This window comes from Canis lupus, chromosome 11, assembly GCF_003254725.2.
Source record: "Canis lupus dingo isolate Sandy chromosome 11, ASM325472v2, whole genome shotgun sequence".
Lineage (NCBI taxonomy): Eukaryota > Metazoa > Chordata > Mammalia > Carnivora > Canidae > Canis > Canis lupus.
This window is the reverse complement of record NC_064253.1, coordinates 626106-646487: the sequence shown is the minus strand read 5'-3', so window position 1 is coordinate 646487 and position 20382 is coordinate 626106. Positions and strand designations below refer to the sequence as shown.

The 20382-nt window shown below is 44.1% G+C and overlaps 1 pseudogene; it reads right to left on the bottom strand.

Moving 5' to 3' along the window:
- LOC112659669 (transcription initiation factor TFIID subunit 9-like) overlaps positions 1-20382 on the bottom strand; it is a 149511-nt pseudogene that overhangs the window by 75563 nt on the left and 53566 nt on the right.

Here is a 20382-nt window from a genome sequence, read left to right as displayed (position 1 = left end):
TGGTGAAGCACGGAGGCCATTTGGAGCAGTGAAACCACTTTGTGTGACATGATAGTGGTGGATCAGTGGTGGATAAATTATACTTTTGTCAAATCCCATAGAATATACAACACCAAGAGGGAACTTAATGTAAACTATGGGCATAGAGGAATAAAGATGGGTCAGTTTTGATTCATGAATGGTACAATGGTGTGAGTTGTTGACAGTGGGGAGATTGTATTTCTGTGAGGGCGAGGGGTACATAACCTTCTGCTTGATTTTGCTGTTTACCTAAAACTGCTCTAAAATATAGTCTGTTGAAAAAGATAATGTCTGCTGACAATGTTCTTCACCCTTGGCATTGTCTTTTATTACATTTTCTAAGTGTAATACGGATTCAGCAGCTAGCTACAGTAGGATATATATGATATTACTCCCATACATACACACAGAATAAAGCAAGATATAAATACCTGTGAACTCAACTCCCAAATTAGGAAGTAGAGGTTTCTTATATCACTGAATATTCCCACAAGCTTCACCTCATATCCTGTCTCTCTACATCTATTCTCAGAAGTACAAATTCTTCAAATTCCTATGTTGAAGCCCTAACTCTCATTGTGACTGTATTTATAGGAGGTTCTTTAAGGAGATAATGAAAGTTAACTGACCTCAGATGGGTGGGACCCTATTCAATAGGACTGGCATCCTTAGAAAAGGGAGAGACACCAGGGATGCACACATAGAAAGGCCATGTGAGGACACAGCAGAAGGTGGCCATCTACAAGCCAAGGAGAAAGGCTTCAGGAGAGGCAAAAGCTAGTGGTGGGTGACTGGGTGATGGGCACTGAGGGGGGCACTTGGCGGGATGAGCACTGGGTGTTACGATATATGTTGGCAAATTGAACTCCAATTTAAAAAAAAAAAAGGAGTAAGAACAAAACAAAACAAAACAAAAAAGCTAGTGGCACCTTGATCTTAAACTTCCAGCCTCCCTAAGAGTGAGAAAATCCACTTCTGCTGTGTAAGCCCCCCCAGTCCATGGTATTTAGTTGTGGCAGCCCTGGCAAACGAACCTCCTGAAATTAGAAACAGTTTCCAGAATACAGTCTGACTCCCAGTAGGTTTTTATTCCATTTCAGTACCTCCCTTCCCCATTTCATTGGATGTGTGTTTTTACTCAAGTTTGAGGAGGGATCCAAAGAGCTAACTCCCTATTCCTTTGTCATCGAAGCCTTGAAAACTCTCCTTCTCTGCCAGCTAGCACCATGGCCAGTCTTGGGGAGCTGCACTCTTGGGTGTATGGGTTCAAGAGGCACCTGGCTTGCCTCTACCCAACTTCCCACAGAGGCTCTACCATCATTCCTTCACCATCACCATCCAACACTGGTTGGGCTCCTGTGTGTGACAGAGCCAGTGGCCCACTGAGACCCTGAGTGTGCTCTGAGTGCTGAGGCCACAGGGCTGAGTTCATGGCTCTGGGCCATCTCTGGAAGCATGGTGAATGCAAAATACCCTGACAATGGCAGCTATCATTTGATTTGACCAAATAGTTTGTCATTCATGTACCATAAAAGACATTTTATGTCTTTTGCCTTCTGCCAATTTGAGAGAAGCCAAAAGTTGACTACCCAAAAGACATGACATCACCTCATATTGAGTACCATTTTCAAATTTAAATATAGTTAAGTCCCATGAAGTCAGTGATAGGAAAACGAGTGTGTGATCTGAGAAGGAATCTAAATGACTCAAGAAGCCCAGAGAAGCAAATGTTGGTAGTCTAATTGCAAGATAGGTGTGGAGTGGAAATGTTTCCTATCCTTCCTAAGGTCTGAATAGAACTTTATTTCAGACCACCATATTTGCCTTCATTTCATAAACCAGCATGTGACTGTGATCCTCAGCACCTCTGTATAAGGGAAGATGGTGACAATGGAAATGTTTCCTGCCCTCAGTATTCTCAGAGGCCAGTGGGAAGAAGTAGACAATAGAAATGTACACAAAACATTCAGAATGAGGTTACCCAAAGCAAACTCTGCTGTTCAGGGGAGGAACATATCTCTCAGGTTAAAATTGTCTCAGGACTAATAGTAGTTGCACTGTAGGGAAAATGGTCAATGAGATTGTAGTAGTGGTGTATGGTGTCATCTTGTAACTACACTAATAATAAGCACAGCAGAATATATAGAGTTGCCAACTCATTATGTTGTACACCTGAAACTAGTGTAACATTATGCATCAACTATATCAATTATGGAAAAAGTGTATTGCAGCAATTTAATTAAAAAGCAAAATGAGGGAAGACCTGGCTTTGGGGATATGTGAAGTCCAGATGAAGCCTATCTCCTTCCCTGCTCTCTACAGTGATCAATCCTCCAATAATATAGGACCTAGAGGCCTCCTGGCTACCCCCAAAAGCAGCTGCCTCTTACTCTCTTTCCTCTAACACCAGATCTGGCTCAGGTCCTTCACTGACCAGGCCGGTCATAACACCACCCCAGATTTCATTACTTATGCATAAAATAAGGAATTGGAGGATTAAGCTATTTGAGAATTCCTCCTACATCAAAGTTTTTTGTTCTGTGACTCTTGAGACCACAAGAAGACAGTTTCCCTGCACACCTGGGTATAGATTCACATACCTGTTGACAGCAGGCTGGACTCAGTCAAGGGCTTCAGCTGCCCTTAAGGGCTTGACACTTTACAGCTGGAACATACAAATACCTAAGGACTGACTTGAGATTTTCTTTCAAGTCTGTGGATCCAGAGGCCTGCTTCAAACAGAGCAGCCTCCCTCCTAAGGTCAACTATAAGGGCACAGGGAGTGATGACAACCGCTCCCTTCTGTACAAGCAGCAGTAAGACCACCCCCAATTCTTTTCCTCCTTCCTCATTTGCCTCCAAAAATCCTGTGTCCTTGTATAGACATGGTTTAGCTAGTTTCACTCCTACAAGTGGGTTCACCTCAGCCTGATTACCAGACATCAGCACTAGTCCTTTCATCAGTATTATTCCTGTTGCAAGAGCTTTGTCTGCTCAGACTGCCATAACAAAATCTCACAGTTTGGGTAGCTTAAACAACAGAAGTTTATTTTCTCACAGTTCTGAGGCTAGAAGTCCTAGATCAATGTGTTTTCAGGGTTGGATTCTTTGAGGCCTCTCTCTTTGATTTGCAGAGGGCAACATTCTCCCTCTGTTCACATGGTCTTTCCCCTGTGTACCTGCTTGTCTGTGTCCAATTTTCCTCTGATTGTAAGGAGTCATACTGGATTTGGGACCATCCTAAAGATCTCATTTTAACTTCATTGCATCTTTGAAGACCTTATCTCAAATTTTGTTACATTGTTTTGTTTTAAAATATTTTGTTTTTTCAAAGATTTTATTTATTTATTCATGAGAGACACACACACAGAGAGAGAGAGAGACAGAGGGAGAAGCAGGCTCCATGCAGGGAGCCTGATGTTGGACTCGATCCCAGGTCTCCAGGATCAGGCTCTGGGCTGAAGGCGGCACTAAACCGCTGAGCCACCTGAGCTGCCCTAAAGTGTTTTATTTATTTGGTCATGAGAGACACAGAGAGAGAGGCAGAGACACAGGCAGAGGGAGAATCAGGCTCCCTGCAGGGGAACCCCAGGAACCCCAGGATCACATCCTGGGCTGAAGGCAGGTACTGGACCACTGAGCCACGCAGGCATCCCAAAATATAGTTACATTGTAATGTATTGGGGGTTAGGATTTCATCACAGGAGTTGGGTTGGGAGCAGGGACACAATTCAGCCAAGAATGGCCTTCAAGTAACTCCAACGTACTAAAGCACAGAGAAACAAATGGGGCTACCTCATTCTCACGTTAGGGTTTTACTTTCTTAGACTAACTAAATCCCTTACCACTCACTCATCTGTTTCCCAGCTTCCCTCATTGTCTTTTTGCTGTCTTCTCCCCTGGATAGTGTGTGTGTGTGCGCGCGCACACACGTGCACGTGCATGTCCATGTATCACTATTTATTTGGAATGGCTTTGTCTGTATATATAGGAAAGGGAAGTCAAGGATCACAGCCTCTGATTAAAGCCCCTAACAGTGCACAGCCTCTGATTAAAGCCCCTAACAGTGATGGCAGCAACACAGACTGCAAGGCTGTTGCAACTCAAGAGGTATCAGAGGTAAATGAGGGAGCAAGAGGAAAACAAACCTCTCATTAGTGTCAGAGAGATAAGAAATTACTACACTATCCCCACACTGAAGTCATTGTCTGGCACATAGTAGCCATTCAGTAAATACTAGCTGGTTAAAAATTATATCCACAAAAATCAGAGGCCCATACATAAGGAACATTCTGAGAACAAGAAAAAAACCCTTGAAAATACAAAAAGGAGAATCAGAAGGAAAGAAACTGTACAAGGCTTGGAAAATCAGGGAATCCTCTTGAAGGTAAACATAAAGTTTAAAAACAATGGCATTTTCCAGGCCTGCCAAGTCCAGGTTGAGCCTTCAGAGCATTCTTTTGATAACTAATGTTGCATTGATGGGACAACTATGCCTCATACCTCTGACCCATGAAGTGGGATTTCCATGCATTCTTCTGAGTGCTCATCCACTCCTTCCTCCTTCCAACAAAGGTGTTTGGAGGGAAACAGTCATTGGTTCTTTATCTAATGAAAGATCTTTTAATCAAAGGCCTTGGGTTCATGGAACTAAGGGTCTCTTTTCCTTCTCTTTCACCAGGACTGGCAAGAGGCAGGACTTTATCTCAAGAGGACTCTTCCAGTTACACATTGGGAGGCAATGGATAGCAGGTTCTCTTTAATTCTCACATGAACTTACCATCTACAGCCTATTCAGTATCTACAATTACTTAAATGATCTATTTCTACAGAACTAACTACCCCAAAACTTGGTGGCTTAAAATTAGGAACAGGTCATTCATTACATCTTATAATTTTGGGATTAGTAACTCAAACAGGGATGAGCTGCTCCATGCAGCATCAATGGCAGTCACCAGGGGTTCAGCTGCAAACATCTGGTATAGAGAGTCCAAGATATCTGCATTCATGTGTCTGGCTTCTTGGCTGGCATGACCAGAAAGCTTTACTCAGCCAGCACTGTTACAGAGGCATCTACATGTGCCCTCTCCAAAACACCCCACATGGCAGAGCAGGCTCCTAGAGAGACTATGCAAGAGATCCAGGTGGAAATATTTCATGCTCCAACCCCAGAATTCCCAGAACATCACAAACATCACAAATCATTAAGGTGAGACCAGATTCAAGGTGGTGAGAAACAAATAACTTGTTGGCATGTTAGTTGAACCAAAATTTGCTTCGCTTGGAGATCCCAATGAGATAGATGAAAGCTAATGCAACTAATGATCTATCCTATTTTGGTGAATTGAAAGATATATTCCACCATCATGCAAAGCAGATGTCAAGACACATCTGATTATAGAAGAAAAGGATTTACATTCTGTGTTTCTAAATTAATATGCTATAAACATATCTCTGATTTTTAATTTTACAGCTAGAAGTTTTGAGGCTAAGATTTAAGGAATTTCCTGATTACATACTTGATGTAGCCATGATTACATTAAGCTCAGATCACCCAGCGGTCCTGTCACAAAGCTTGGGAGAAAATGTGATTTTTTTGGTCATGCATCAATTATTACATTAAATATAATAGTAAAAATCATCCAAAACTAGAATTAGTGCAGAAACATGATTACATGTCCTTTCAATATCTGCTAGAGTCATCTGACTTGGGAAAGTAACTTACACAGTTAATAAAGGCTCAGATATTTTATGATTCAATTGATGAGGAACAATAAAAAGTAATAAGAGACTCATTTGCTTTACACTCAAGAAAACACAATTCCAGATTTAAAGTTACATATCAAAGCTGTAGTGATCAAAATAGGATGGTACTGGCACAAAAACAGATACACTGATCATTGAAACAGAATAGAAAACCCAGAAATGAACCCACAAGTATATGGTCAACTAATCTTCAACAAAGTAGGAAAAACTACCCAATGGGAAAATGATAGTCCCTTCAATAAATGGTGTTGGGGGGCTGCCCCGGTGGCACAGCGGTTTAGCGCCACCGGCAGCCCAGGGTGTGATCCTGGAGACCCGGGATCGAGTCCCATATCGGGCTTCCTGCATGGAGCCTGCTTCTCTCTCTGCCTGTGTCTCTGCCTATAAATAAATAAATAAATAAATAAATAAATAAATAAATAAATAAATAAATCTTTAATAAATGGTGTTGGGAAAATTGGACAGCAACATGAAAAAAATTAAACAGGATCACTTTCTTACACCATACACAAAAATAAATTCAAAATGGTTTAGAGACCTAAATGTGAGACCTGAAAAAACCTAGAAGAGAACACAGGGAGTAACCTCTTTGACATTGGCCTTAGCAACTTCTTACTAGATACCCTCCTGAGGCAAGGAAAACAAAAGCAGAAATAAACTATTGAAACTTTGTGAAAAAAAAAGGTTTCTGCACAGTGACAGAAATATAATTAACTACTTCAAAAAACAGCCTATGGAATGAGAGAATATATTTACAAATGACATAGCTGATAAAGGGTTAATATCCAAAATATGTAAAGAACATATAAAATTCAAACAATCTGAAAAAAAAATAATCTGATTAAAAATTGGATACAAGACATGAACAGACATTTTTCCGAAGTAGACGACCACATGACTAATAAACAGATGCTCATTATCACTTATCATCAGGGAAATACAAATCAAAACTACAATGAGTTATCACCTCACATTCATCAGAATTGCTAAAATCAACAACACAATAAACAACAGGTGTTGGCAAGGATGTGGAGACAAGGGAACCCTCTTGCACTGTTAGTGAAAAGTCAAACTGGTACAGCCACTATGGAAAACAGTACAGAGATTCTTCAAAAGTTAAAAACTATCTCTATGGTTAGGAACATGAGAGGGATGTCCACTATCACCTCTGCTATTCAATATAGTACTAGAAGTCCTAGCCTCAATAATCAGACAATAAAATAAAAGGCATCCAAATTGGCAAAGAAGTCAAACTACCACTCTTTGCAGATGAAATGATACACTATATGGAAAACCCAAAGACTCAACCCCAGAAATGCTGGAACCTATAAAGCAACATAGCAAAATATAAAATCAATGCACAGTAATCAGCTGCATTTCTATACACTAGTAATGAGACAGAAGAAAAAGAAATTAAGGAATCAATCCTATTTACAATTGCACCAAAAACTATAAGATACCTAGGAATAAACCTAACCAAACAGGTAAAAGATTTGTACTCAGAAAACTATAGAATACTCAAGAAAGAAATTGAGGAAGGCACAAAGAAATGGAAAAATGTTCCATACTCATGGATTAGAAGAACAAATATTGTTAAAATGCCATGCTACCCACAGCAATCTATACATTCAATGCAATCTTTTTTTTCTAAAGATTTCATTTATTTATTCATGAGAGACACGGAGAAAGAGAGGGAGAGGCAGAGACATAGGCAGAGAGAGAAGCAGGCTCCATGCAAGAAGCCTGATATGGGACTCCATCCCGGTACTCTGGGACCATGCCCCGAGCCAAAAGCAGACGCTCAACCACTGAGTCACCCAGGCATCCCTCAATGCAATCTTTATCAAAATACCATCAACTTATTTCACAGAGTTTGAAAAAATAATCCTAAAATTTGTGTGGAACCAGAAGAGACCCGGAATAGCCAAAGAATAATTGAAAAAGAAAACCAAAAAACTCACAACGCCTGACTTCAAGCTATATTACAAAGCTGTAATAATCAAGACAATATAGTACTGGCACAAAAACAGACACATAGATCCACGGAACAGATAGAGAACCCAGAAATGACCTCAATTCTATGGTCAACTCATCTTTTAAAAAGCAGAAAAGAATATCCAATGGAAAACAGTCTTCAACAAATGGTGTTGGGAAAATTGGACAGCCACATACAGAATGAAACTGGACCATTTTCTTACACCATACACTAAAATAAATGCAAAATGGATGAAAGACCTAGGTGTGGGACAGGAATCCATCAAAATCATAGAGCAGAGGGGAGGGGGCAAGACGGCGGAAGAGCAGGGTCCCCAAATTACCTGTCCCCACCAAGTTACCTAGATAACCTTCAAATCATCCTGAAAGTCTACGAATTCGGCCTGAGATTTAAAGAGAGAACAGCTGGAATGCTACAGTGAGAAGAGTTCGCGCTTCTATCAAGGTAGGAAGACGGGGAAAAAGAAATAAAGAAACAAAAGGCCTCCGAGAGGGAGGGGCCCCGCGAGGAGCCGGGCTGAGGCCGGGGCGAGGGTCCCCAGGACAGGAGAGCCCCGTCCCGGAGGAGCAGGAGCTGCACCGACCTTCCCGGGCGGAAAGGGGCTCGCAGGGGGTTGGAGCAGGACCCAGGAGGGCGGGGATGCCCTCGGGCTCCCGGGGACACTAGCAGACACCTGCGCCCCGGGATAGTGCGCTACACCCGGTGCAGAGCTCCCTAAAGGGCTGCAGCGCGCGCCCTGCTGGACCCGGCAGCAGCTCAGCCGCGGCTCCTGGCGGCGGGAGCTGCGCGGCCCGGGAGCGCGATTCCAGCAGTGCAGTTCCGGGAGCCCAGGGCGCCGGAGACACAGCCCAAGAGCCGGAGCTCCCCCCAAGGACAGGCAGAGGCTGGGAGGGCACGGACAGCAAGGACGCTCCTGCCACCGGGAGGCCCCAAGCTGTGCAGATCAGCGGGCCCGCCCCCCGAGCATCCAGGCCCCTGCGGACTGAGAGCTGCGGTAGTTACTGCGGGGGCTGACTCCAGGACTGGAGAGCTGGCCCCGGCCACTGTTGTTCTTCCTAGGGCCTCACTGGATAAACAAACCCCACTGAGCTTCACAGTGGCCTCACAGGATAAACAGGATAAACAACGTACACTGAGCAGGGCACCTTGCAAGGGGCAGAGCAGCTCCCCCAAGTGCTCACACCTGAGAATCAGCACAGCAGGCCCTTCCCCAGAAGACCAGCTAGACGGACAGGGGAAAAGCAAGTTATTGACCAAGCAACACTAGAAAGTTCCAGGGGAAGTCAAGGGATTTACAGTATATAGAATCAGAGGATACTTCCCCCTTGTTTCTTGTTTTCTGTTTGCTTCCCTCCCCCCTTTTTCTTTCTTCTCTCTTTTTTTTAATTTCTTCCTGTTTTTTCTTTTCTTTTTTTTTCTTTTTCTTTTCTTCTTTCTCTTCTCTCTTTTTCTCCTTTTCCCAATACAACTTGTTTTTGGCCACTCTGCGCTGAGCAAAATGACTAGAAGGAAAACCTCACCTCAAAAGAAAGAATCAGAAACAGTCCTCTCTCCCACAGAGTTACAGAATTTGGATTACAATTCAATGTCAGAAAGCCAATTCAGAAGCACTATTATAAAGCTACGGTGGCTCTAGAAAAAAGCATAAAGGACTCAAGGCACTTCAACACTGCAGAATTTAGATATAATCAGGCAGAAATTAAAAATCAATTAAATGAGATACAATACAAACTAGAAGTCCTAACGAGAGGGTTAACAAGGTGGAAAAACGAGTGACATAGAAGACAAGTTGATGGCAAAGAGGGAAACTGAGGAAAAAAGAGAAAAACAAAAGATCCTGAGGATAGATTAAGGGAAATAAATGACAGCCTGAGGAAGAAAAATCTACATTTAACTGGGGTTCCCGAGGGTGCAAAAGAGACAGAGGGCCAGAATATGTATTTGAACAAATCCTAGCTGAAAACTTTCCTAATCTGGGAAGGGAAACAGGCATTCAGATCCAGGAAATAGAGAGATCCCCCCCCTAAAATCAATAAAAACCTTTCAACACGTCGATATTTAATAGTGAAGCTTGCAAATACCAAAGATAAAGAGAAGATCCTTAAAGCAAATTTATTTTAAAAAATAAAATAAAATGAGAAAAAAAAAAGGAAAAAAAAAAAAAAAGAATTCAGTTTCCACCCGGGAGTGAAAGTGCATAAGCTCTGTTTTCTAATGGCCTCTGGCTCCATTTTGGGAGCTCCTCCCCCAACAGTTATAACTCTATTTTGTATTTCTCTGTTCCCACTGTCCTCACAGCAAAATGGACGTAGATAGATCATAAAACTGTGAAGGGGACACTTGACGGGATGAACACTGGGTGTTATTCTGTATGATGATAAATTGAACACCAATAAAAAATTAATTTATTAAAAAATAATAAAATTAAATAAATAAATATTAAAAAATAAAACAGTTATTTTATCAGCAAAAATTGGATATTGAGGCATAGCAAAGAATTACAATTCAGGACAAGCAAAGCTGTGGTAAAACCATAGGTAAGGGATCCCTGGGTGGCGCAGCGGTTTAGCGCCTGCCTTTGGCCCAGGGCGCGATCCTGGAGACCCGGGATCGAATCCCACATCGGGCTCCCAGTGCATGGAGCCTGCTTCTCCCTCTGCCTGTGTCTCTGCCTTTCTCTCTCTCTCTCTCTCTCTCTGTGTGTGTGTGACTATCATAAATAAATAAAAATTAAAAAAAAAAAGAAGACACAAAGAATTCTAGGTAGCCATGTGGAGATGAAGGTAGGCAGGGATTGGGGTGAGGCTGCCACAAACCAAGGAACAACTGCTTAATGGCTACAAGGTTTCCTTTTCAGTTCATGAAAATGTTTTGGCATATTTCCCAAATGTTCATTGCCAGTGAAAATATTTGGAACTAGTAAGAGGTTGCATAACATTGTGAATGTACTAAATGCCACCAAATTGGTCATTTTAAAATGGTAAATTTTATGCTATGTGAATTTCACCTCAATTTTAAAATAGTAATAAGTACCATATGATTTTATTCATATGTGGAATTGAAGAAATGAAAGAGATGAACATAGGGGGAAGAAAAGGATAGAGGCAAACCATAAAATGGGTTCTTAACTATAGAGAACAAAAGAGGGCTGCTGGAGAGAGGTTGGTGGGGGATGGGCTAGATGGGGGATGGGCATCAAGGAGGGCATGTGTAATGATGAGCACTAGGTGTTGTATGTAAGTGATGGGTCACTAAATTCTATTCCTGAAACTAATATTACACTACATGTTAACTGGAATTTAAATTAAAAATTAAAATAAATTAGAAATAATAATTAATAAGTAAATAAATAAATAAATCATGCTGGGGTTTCAATTGGCATTGAACTGAATCCATAGAATAATTGAGGGGAATTAACTATTTGAGACAACATGGACAGACCTAGATGGTATTACGCTAAGTGAAATAAATCAGACTGAGGAAGACATATATCACAGATTCCACTCATAATTAGAATCTTTTAAAAATGAATGGACAAATAAAAAGCAGAATTGAACCTATAAATATGTAGAACACAATGACAGTTACTAGAAAGGAGGGAGGTATGGGGTTGAACAAAATGGATGAAGGGGCATGAGAAATACAGACTTCTAGCTATGAAATGAATAAGTCACAGGAATAAAAGGCACAGTGTAAGGAATATACTCAGTGGTATTGTAATAGCAATGTATGGGAACAGATGGTAGCTATGCTTATGGGGAACATAACATAATATACAAACTTGTCAAATCACTAAATTGTACATTAAAAAATTAAAAAGCATTCTCTGTCAACTACACTCAAAAAGAGTGAAAAAATAAAACTTAAGGATTTTTTTTTAAAGAATAATTGAGAACTGACAGCTTCAACAGTGAAGCTGCTGATCTGGGAATAGGTATAAGTCTTCTATATATGACAGCTTTAATTTGTTACCAGAGTGTTTTTTCTATAATGTCCTTATGCACATACAAGAAAATAAATATGAATTCTTATTTTTCCCCAGAAGAAGTAGCATAATAGACACCTATTCTCACAATAGATAGGAGCACAATCTTTCCACGTTCATACATACGGAGCATTCTCATTTTTTCATGACAAGTAATATTCTACCTACATCCATAATGTATCATCACATATGCAGCCAGCCCCCACAGATGTACGTTGAGTTTGTTTCCATCTATACTGACACAATAATGAATGATGTTGGTTATTCAAGCAGCACGCTCTGACTCCCTACTCCTCTAATCTGGAGTATGGGCCACAGCCTTATAGGGGCCAAGGACTAGAAAACAGTCTGGCTCTGGAAGAGGTTTCTCCTAATCAAGTCTCCTATTTTCCAGCTTATAAGAGTGGGGGTAAAGCTCCAGGGTACAGCCCTTCCAGTCTGTGCTTACCTTAACCCCATTTCCCCTGGTCCACTTCCAGTTTCCCATGAGCACAGGTGATTACACACACATGCATACACTCACCAAGATGCAAAAGAAACCATCTTAAAGCCTGAGCTCTTGGCTCCTTCCCTCAAAATATCATGTTTGGAGGACTACTAAACAGGAAAGAGCTGACCCAAGATCCAGAGCACATGGAGACATGGTCTAGGAGGAGCCTCCAGATACCAGACACACCTGCTAGAAATGAGTGACAGTGGAGGCTGTACCCAAAGAGGAACTGAGATATACCTACCTGATGACATACCCAGGCCTTGTAGGAAATTTTCCCAGAGTGGAGAGTGGGAAGGAATGAAAGAAAAAAAGAAAAAGGAGGAGGGATCTGGGATTGCAGCACAAGGCAAGCAAGAACCTGGGGGCGCTAGGCTCCCTGTCTCTTCCCTTTCTAGAACTGCCAGTGTGCCCTAATGTATACTGCTGTCCCCAGCTGGAAGCAATCAGACCTGTGCTTCCCTGCAAGTCTGAATACATATTCACCTAATGCTGGGGGCACTATACCCCCAGTTCCACTTTCAGGTTAGCATGGGCACAGGGTGTAGCAGGAGTGGCACAAAGGTCCCCTGACCTTTAAAACCAGATGATCCTCATTACCTGAGCTTGATTTTCCCCCATCAAAATACATTTAGCCCCAGCATGGGACCACTCCTCCACCTCAAGGAAGTTTACCCAGCTTCAAATTTCCTACCATACACATGCACACACTGCCACTTTGAAAGCTCCTGCCACTTTGAAAAGCTCCTCCTTTGGACAATCTAGCCCTTTCTTGGCCTCCTCCCAGAAACCACTTGTCCCCGTTATTGCTCTGATGGTGCCATTAAAACTCCATTTCTCCATTCCCATTCTCTTTCTAGCATTTACAGATATTCTTTCCCACAGAAGGGATAAAAACAAGTACTCTGGCACCAAGCCAATGTTGGGGGAGAGAAGGAAAGATCTATGACTAGGGAGCTGTCACACTGCTGTACCAGAAAAAGCTAAAGTTCATTTATTGCTCATTTACTTGGTAGACTAACTGCGGGAGACCAAATAAATATTCCACAAATGAGTAAATTAACAAACATGAATTACACTCTCTTTTTTCTAAACTGTTAGGACCAATCCAACCTGAAAACTGTGATATGTTTATATTTTCCCTAGTGTAATTAGGACTAACCTGCCTGGTAACTGATGATGCATGATCAGTTTGGCTTTTGCCTTTCATTGGACAATGTGGTTCCCACTGGGCCAATCCTTGGGCCCAGAACTGGTTTTTACCCACTGCTGTCACCATGGGGGTATGGGGTGGGTGCACGGAGTTTGGACCTAAGACAGAGTCCAAGGAACCTGAGAGTAATAGAAGGGTTTTACCTCTGCCTGTCCTGAGGGATGCTGAGTCATAGTGCCTACCTTCCCTCTAATTCTCTCCTCTCAGTCTTTGTCTTTCGGTCTCTATGTCCCACCTCTTACTTCCATCTTCTCTTTTCTATCCATGAGATCCCAGAATTGTTTCATTTGAGAGGATTTGGGGCAGCATCCTTCTGAGCCAGTTGTCACCTTTTCTTGGTCAAATATCTTTTGAGAATATTGTTAAATCTTTAACCAATAATATCCCCCCGCCCCCTCAAAAAAAAGCACACATGCAGAGGGTAATCCACTGGAGCCACAGAACCCAGGAGACCTTGTTAGAATCAATTTTCTCTCTTTCTCTTGGGAGACATCCCAGGTTCTGGCCTCAGCTCTTCCAGAGACAAGAATGTTGCCTCTGGTAAGGTATAAACAGCCTCTGAGTAAATAACAACAACAACAACAACAACAAAAGCAATCTTCTTCCATGGCAATAAATTATTAGAAAACAGAAAGCAAAAGTGGACTCCAGAGCTAATTTTCACATGAAGAAAATACAAGAGGTGGAAAAACAAGTTTAATGATCCCTCAGAAAAGCAAACAGCCAAATTTTTAGAACAGCACATCTCCAGGACCACTGGTCCTGGCTGCATTCTCACATGTAAGGGCTCCTTGGGGGGCCCAAGGGGTAGTCATAAGGCACCCTTCCTGGTTGGATAGATTTCCATGAGGCTGGGTCTCCTTCTCTTCAGAAGGACTCTAGGTCGTCCCAGAGCCTGACCACATGGCCAGCCATCTGCCTGATAATACTTTCTGTGGTAAGGACTAGGTTCTAAGGAAGAATCGCTGGCCTGTCCTCCTGCCCTTATAGAAGTCTCTGTGGGACCACTTCCTTTAGCTTCTGGTCAGCATTGGGTCACTCATTCTCCTTTCCTCTTCATCCTCTGACTTTCCTTCCTCCTGTCCTGCTCCTCTTCATCTGCCTGTACTTGTCATTCACCTGTCCTTCAGTCCTCCTGTCCTCTTTGTTCTCCTCTTCCACCTGTTGTGCTGGGGTAATTTAAAATGTAGGAGAAGGAGGGCTCTACCAAAGGAGGAGAGGAGCAGGGTCCTTCTTGCAGAGGAGTGACCTCCTACCATAGATGGTCAATGACCACAATTCTCTTGTCCAGTGCCCCAAGACCATCCCCACATTAGCCGGAAGCACTCTTAACTCTCCCTCTCATCTGCCTCCCAGCTGCCCATCTTCTCCCCATCATTGTGGGAAACCACTGTGAGCTGTATCATGGAATAGCCAGGTAGAGTCACTGTTTAGGGTCAAAGGATCACAGGATGATTTTCCTGGGTTGCAGACACTTAGGCAGGGCTGCCTATAGTTTCTCAGTCCTCCTGTCTCTCTTCTCTAGAGGGTCAGAGATAAGTGCCTGCTTCCCAACACAGGTGTTGAGGGGCAGTATTGTAGTAGAGGTAGGTAGAGGATGGGCCTTCTCCAGCCAGGCCAGGCATGGGGGCAGGAGTGCTGACTCAGACTTTCCCTTCCAAGAGCTTAACCTTCTAAGAGGTCTGTGAGCTTTGAAAGACTGTATGTCCCATCAAGGTTGCAGGGTCCCAGCCATGTCCCTTGCTATCCTGGGATGGCTTGCTGCCATAAAGCATGAGGTTGCCAGAACCATGGTCACTTTAGCTTTTGCATCCTCACCAGCCAGTAACCCTCATCTGCTTCCACTCCTTTCTCTTCCTCCACCCCACCCATCCTCCAGCATCTCTCCTGACTGTGGACCTGGACAACCTTTAGTATTTCTTCTCTTGCTTCTCTTGCCTCATCCTTCTCTAAAGGTGGGCTAAGCAGACCCTGAGAGGTAAGTGAGGCATGAGAAAGGGCAAGGGCTCTGTCCCAAAACACTTTGTGGTTTCCTCCTGCTTTTGGGCAAAAGTAGACAGCCATCCCCCACAGGAGGATACCTCACTCCCTGAAGCCAGCAGACACTACCTAAAAGAAAGGTGTCCTGTTTGCCATCTTCCAAGTTTCTTCCTCCTCTCAAATGTCTCAGGCCAGAGCAGTGAAGATGTTGGCCAAGGAGCCTATTTTTGGTAGATGACACCTTAGTCAAAAGTTGTGAAGGATGAAAGTTTATAACTCTCACATGGAACCACCAGAACCTGTTTTCAAGCTGTGTGATCATTCATTGGTGACAATTTGCCCCAATGATCACTCTTTTTTTTTTTAGTATTTATTTATGATAGTCATACAGAGAGAGAGAGGCAGAGGCACAGGCAGAGGGAGAAGCAGGCTCCATGCACCGGGAGCCCGACGTGGGATTCGATCCCGGTCTCGAGGATCGCGCCTTGGGCCAAAGGCAGGCGCTAAACCGCTGCGCCACCCAGGGATCCCATGATCACACTTCTTAAAGTCAGCTCATCAGCAACGGAAACATATCAACCACCACTCTCAAACTGAACACAAACACTCAACTCTGAAAATCCTCCAATCCCTGAGCATTGTGCTTCTCAAAAATGTACATCAGATCACTTCTGCTTTGCTCAAAGAGACTGTGTCTTACAAGCTCTCTAGCACTTAAACACAAAATAGATTCAGCTTTCCATCTCAGCTTTTGAATGGTCCTTTCTTCCTTCAACAAGGGGTTTTGACAATCAAAAGAAGTCTCAGAGAATCCGGGTCTCTCAGCAGAAGCTGGCATGTGCTGCAGAAGCCTATGAAAGTCATGACCCGAGAAATCTTGGCCCAGTGCACTCTGTTGTCCCTGATTTTATTGCTAATTTCAGGATTGTTAGTTATCTTATTAACTGACTTGTTTTTAGCTTACTGTTTGAGCTATACAGTAACCAATTTTAACAACTTGACTTTGATGATGAGCTTCCCCTGCTAGGAGTGGGCCTAGGATTCTACTCCAGTGTCTGGGCTCTCAGTCTTGAAAGGTGAGCTATGCCACAGGGAGGAATCTGGGATCTGAGAGTCTCAGGCACACCTACAGGAGAATTCAGCCCTTGGCTTCTTGTGGGAAAAACTTGAAGGAGGATCACCCTGAATGTCTGAACAAAAGGAAAGAGTAGAGCCAGGGATAGGGGAGTGTTTGGCCAGTGTCTCTGGAAAGAGAGACCCCAGGGGAAGCAGTGAGTGCACAGCAGGATGCCTGGGTCGGTGCCCAGACCTCTCAGCAAAGCCCTATCCATGAAGATATTGAGTGAGGCTGGCCTCATGGGGTCTTTCTCTTCCCCTCTCAGAAAGCCCCATCCTTCCCTGACAGGAAGACAGCAACCAGGACACCCTTTGTAAACTCCCATTAGATGCTGGCCACTCCCTCCTAGTGTCCCCTCTGAATCTCTATTATAGTACCCAGGGTGCTATATATCCCTTCTCAATTCACAAATAAAATAGTTAACAGCATGATGTCTGGAGCCAGACTGCCTGGGTTCAAATGCTTGGGACCCAGGAAACTTAACAAAAATCCCCTACCCCTGGACAAGCAGAGCAGGACTGATTCCATTTTGTGCTACACCTGCCATCTCCTATATGACCCCCACATGACCTGCTTATTGCTTAAGGTGCTCCCCTACCCTAGTCAAGCCGCTGAGCACACCCTTATCGGAAATCGGCTCATAAAAATGTAACCCCGCCTTGTGCCCGCCAAAACTGCACGCCAATTTTGACCAGAGTGATAGGCCAGTTAAATGGTCACTATAGGGTAAATTGTGAGTCAATTGGCCAACTGCGTGCGGACCGACATGACTGTGCAACTTTTTATGTGTGTTACAATCCCATGGGCCACTGGCCCCTATAAAGCTGCTACGCCCCTTAGCCTCAGGGTCCAAGTCCCTGCTCTGCTGTGTCGGGTATACTTGGACCCAAGCTCGAGCTTGTAAATAAACCCTCGTGTGTTTGCATCGGTGTCGGCTCCTTGGTGGTTTCTCGGATTTGCATCTTGGGCACAACAATGCCAGTCCAGCTTTTAACCAGCTGCCTGACTTTGGGCAGGATACTTAACTTCAGTCTGTTTCACTTTCCCCATCTGTAAAATAGAGATAATGATGGTCCTGTCTCGAGGTATTATCGAGCAGCCTGAATAACGTTTCAGCTATAAGGAAAAGCTTTTTAGAACAGGGCCTGTACAGCCCATCCTCAGTTATCTAAGTGTTGGTGTTGGCTCTTGAGATTAGGATAATTAATGAAAATCTACCTCCTTCCAGACTGTGCACTTTGTACTGTCAGGGACCCCACCCAATTTCTGCCTGTCCCAAGTACCTGATGGGGTACCTGGTGCAGAGCATACACACCTGCCAGATGAATAAATGGGCCTTGAAGCTGGCGTCCAGATCCCTTAGCCTGACACTCAAGGCCCTCTGTGGTTGGGCTCTTACAACCTGCTTGGATGCATGGCCTTCCTTTCCCCATCAGCTACCTCATCTCACCACACACCTCTCTACCTGCCTTGATGTATACCTGTATTTACCTCCCCAAAACTGCTTTTCTTTTTAAAGATGTATTTATTTATTTAAGAGAGAGAGAGAAAGAAAGTACATGAGTGGGGGCGGGAGGGGAGGTGGGGGGTAGAGGGAGAGGGAGAGAGAAATCCTCAAGCAGACTGTGCTGAGCAAGGAGCCCAACTTACGGCTCAGTCTTAGGACGCTAATCATGACCAACTGAACCACCAAGGTGCCCCCCAAAACTGCTTTTCATCCTACCTTTATCTTCCTTACCTTTCTGTGAAGACTGAGGTCAACTGTTACCACCTCTGAGAGGCTTTCCACTACCTGCCCCTCTTCCTGCTCAGAGTTCAAGTTTCACCTGTGGTGAGTATGGGTGTATGTCAGAGCCCCACCAGAAAAGCTCTCCTTATTACAAAGGTTGTGTGGGCACTTGGGTGGCTTCGTTGGTTAAGTATCCGCCTTCAGCTCAGGTCATGATCTCAGGATCCTAGGGCTGAGCCCCATGTTGGGCTCCCTGCTAAGTAGGGAGTCTGCTTGTCCCTCTCCCTCTGCCCATCCCTACCCTGCCCCCACTTTTTCTCTGTCTCTCAAATAAATAAATAAAATATTTTTTAAAATTGGGGGGCGGGGCAAGAAAGTGTTAGAGTCCTCAAGTCACCTGTCCCCACCAACTTACCTAGAAAATGGTCAAATTATCCTGAAAACTTAGGAATTCAGCCCTAGATTTAAAGAGAGAACAGCTGGAACACTACAGAGAGAAGAGTTTGCACTTCTAACAAGGTAGGAATACAGATAAATAGATAAATAAATAAATAAATAAATAAATAAATAAATAAATAAATAAGAATCAAGTAGGGGAGGGACCCCCACGAGGAGCCGGGCTAAAGCCGGACAACGAAAGCCTCCAGGACAGGAAAGCCCAGCCCCGGAGAAGCAGGAACTTTAATATCCACACAGATTCTTCCCGGATGGAAAGGCGCTCACAGGGAACTCGGGCAGGATCCCAGGAGGGGCAGTGGAGCCACCAGGTTACCGGGGTCACTAACAGAGGAAGTGCGCCCCGGGGAAGAGCAAGCCACAGGGCCTCCAGCACGGTAAAGGGCTGCAGCGCGACCTGGCAGGGCCTCGGGAGAAGATCAGGTGGCGGCTCCGGCGGAGGGGGCTGCGCCGCTGGGGAGCGCGATTCCGGCCGCACAGGCCCCAGATCCCAGGATGCTGGGGGACACAGCCAAGGATCCTGCGCTCCTCTAGGGACAGGCGGAGGCCGGGAGGGCACGGGACAGCGAGGACGCTCCTGCTCCCCCAAGGTGTGCAGATCAATGCCTCCCGCCCCTAGGAGCATCCAGGACAGGGCTGACTGGGAGCTGTAGTAGTTACTGTGGGAGCTGACTCCAGGGCTGGAGACCTGGCCACCACCAGTGTGGTTGTTCCTCCTGGAGTAACCTGTGCCTGGGATGGAGCAAGGCCAACAGGGTACAGGGGCCTCACAGGATAAACAGCCCCCACTGAGCCGTGCACCTGGCAGGGGGTAGGGCAGCGCCCCCAGGTACACACGCCTGAGAATTAGCACAGCAGACCCCTTCCCCAGAAGAGCAGCTCGAAGGATAGGGAAGAGCAAGTTCTTGACTGAGCAGATCTGGAAAGCTCCAGGGGAAGTTGAGGGATTTACAGTATATAGAACCAGAGGAGACTCCTCCTAGTTTTTTGGGGTTTTGTGTGTTAGTTGGTTTGTCTTTTCTTTTTTTCTCTCATTTTTTTTTCTTCTTTTTTCTGGTACAACTCGTTTTTAGCCATCCTACACTGAGCAAAACGACTAGAAAGAACTCACCACAAAAGAAAGAATAAGAAACAGTCCTCTCTCCCACAGTTACAGAATTTAGATTACAATTAAATGTCAGAAAGCCAATTCAGAAGCACTATCATACAGCTACTGGTGGCTCTAGAAAAAAGCATAAAGGATTCAAGAGACTTCATGACTGCAGAATTTAGATCTAATCAGGCTGAAATTAAAAATCAATTAACTGAGATGCAATCCAAACTGGAGGTCCTAATGATGAGGGTTAATGAGGTAGAAGAACGAGTGAGTGACATAGAAGACAAGTTGATGGCAAAGAGGGAAACTGAGGAAAAAAGAGAAAAACAATTAAAAGATCCTGAGGATAGATTAAGGGAAATAAATGACAGCCTCAGAAGGAAAAATCTATGTTTAATTGGGGTTCCAGAGGCCGCTGAGAGGGACAGAAGACCAGAAAGTGTATTTGAACAAATCATAGTTGAGAACCTCCCTAACTTGGGAAGGGAAACAGGCATTCAGATCCAGGAGATAGAGAGGTTCCCCACCAAAAT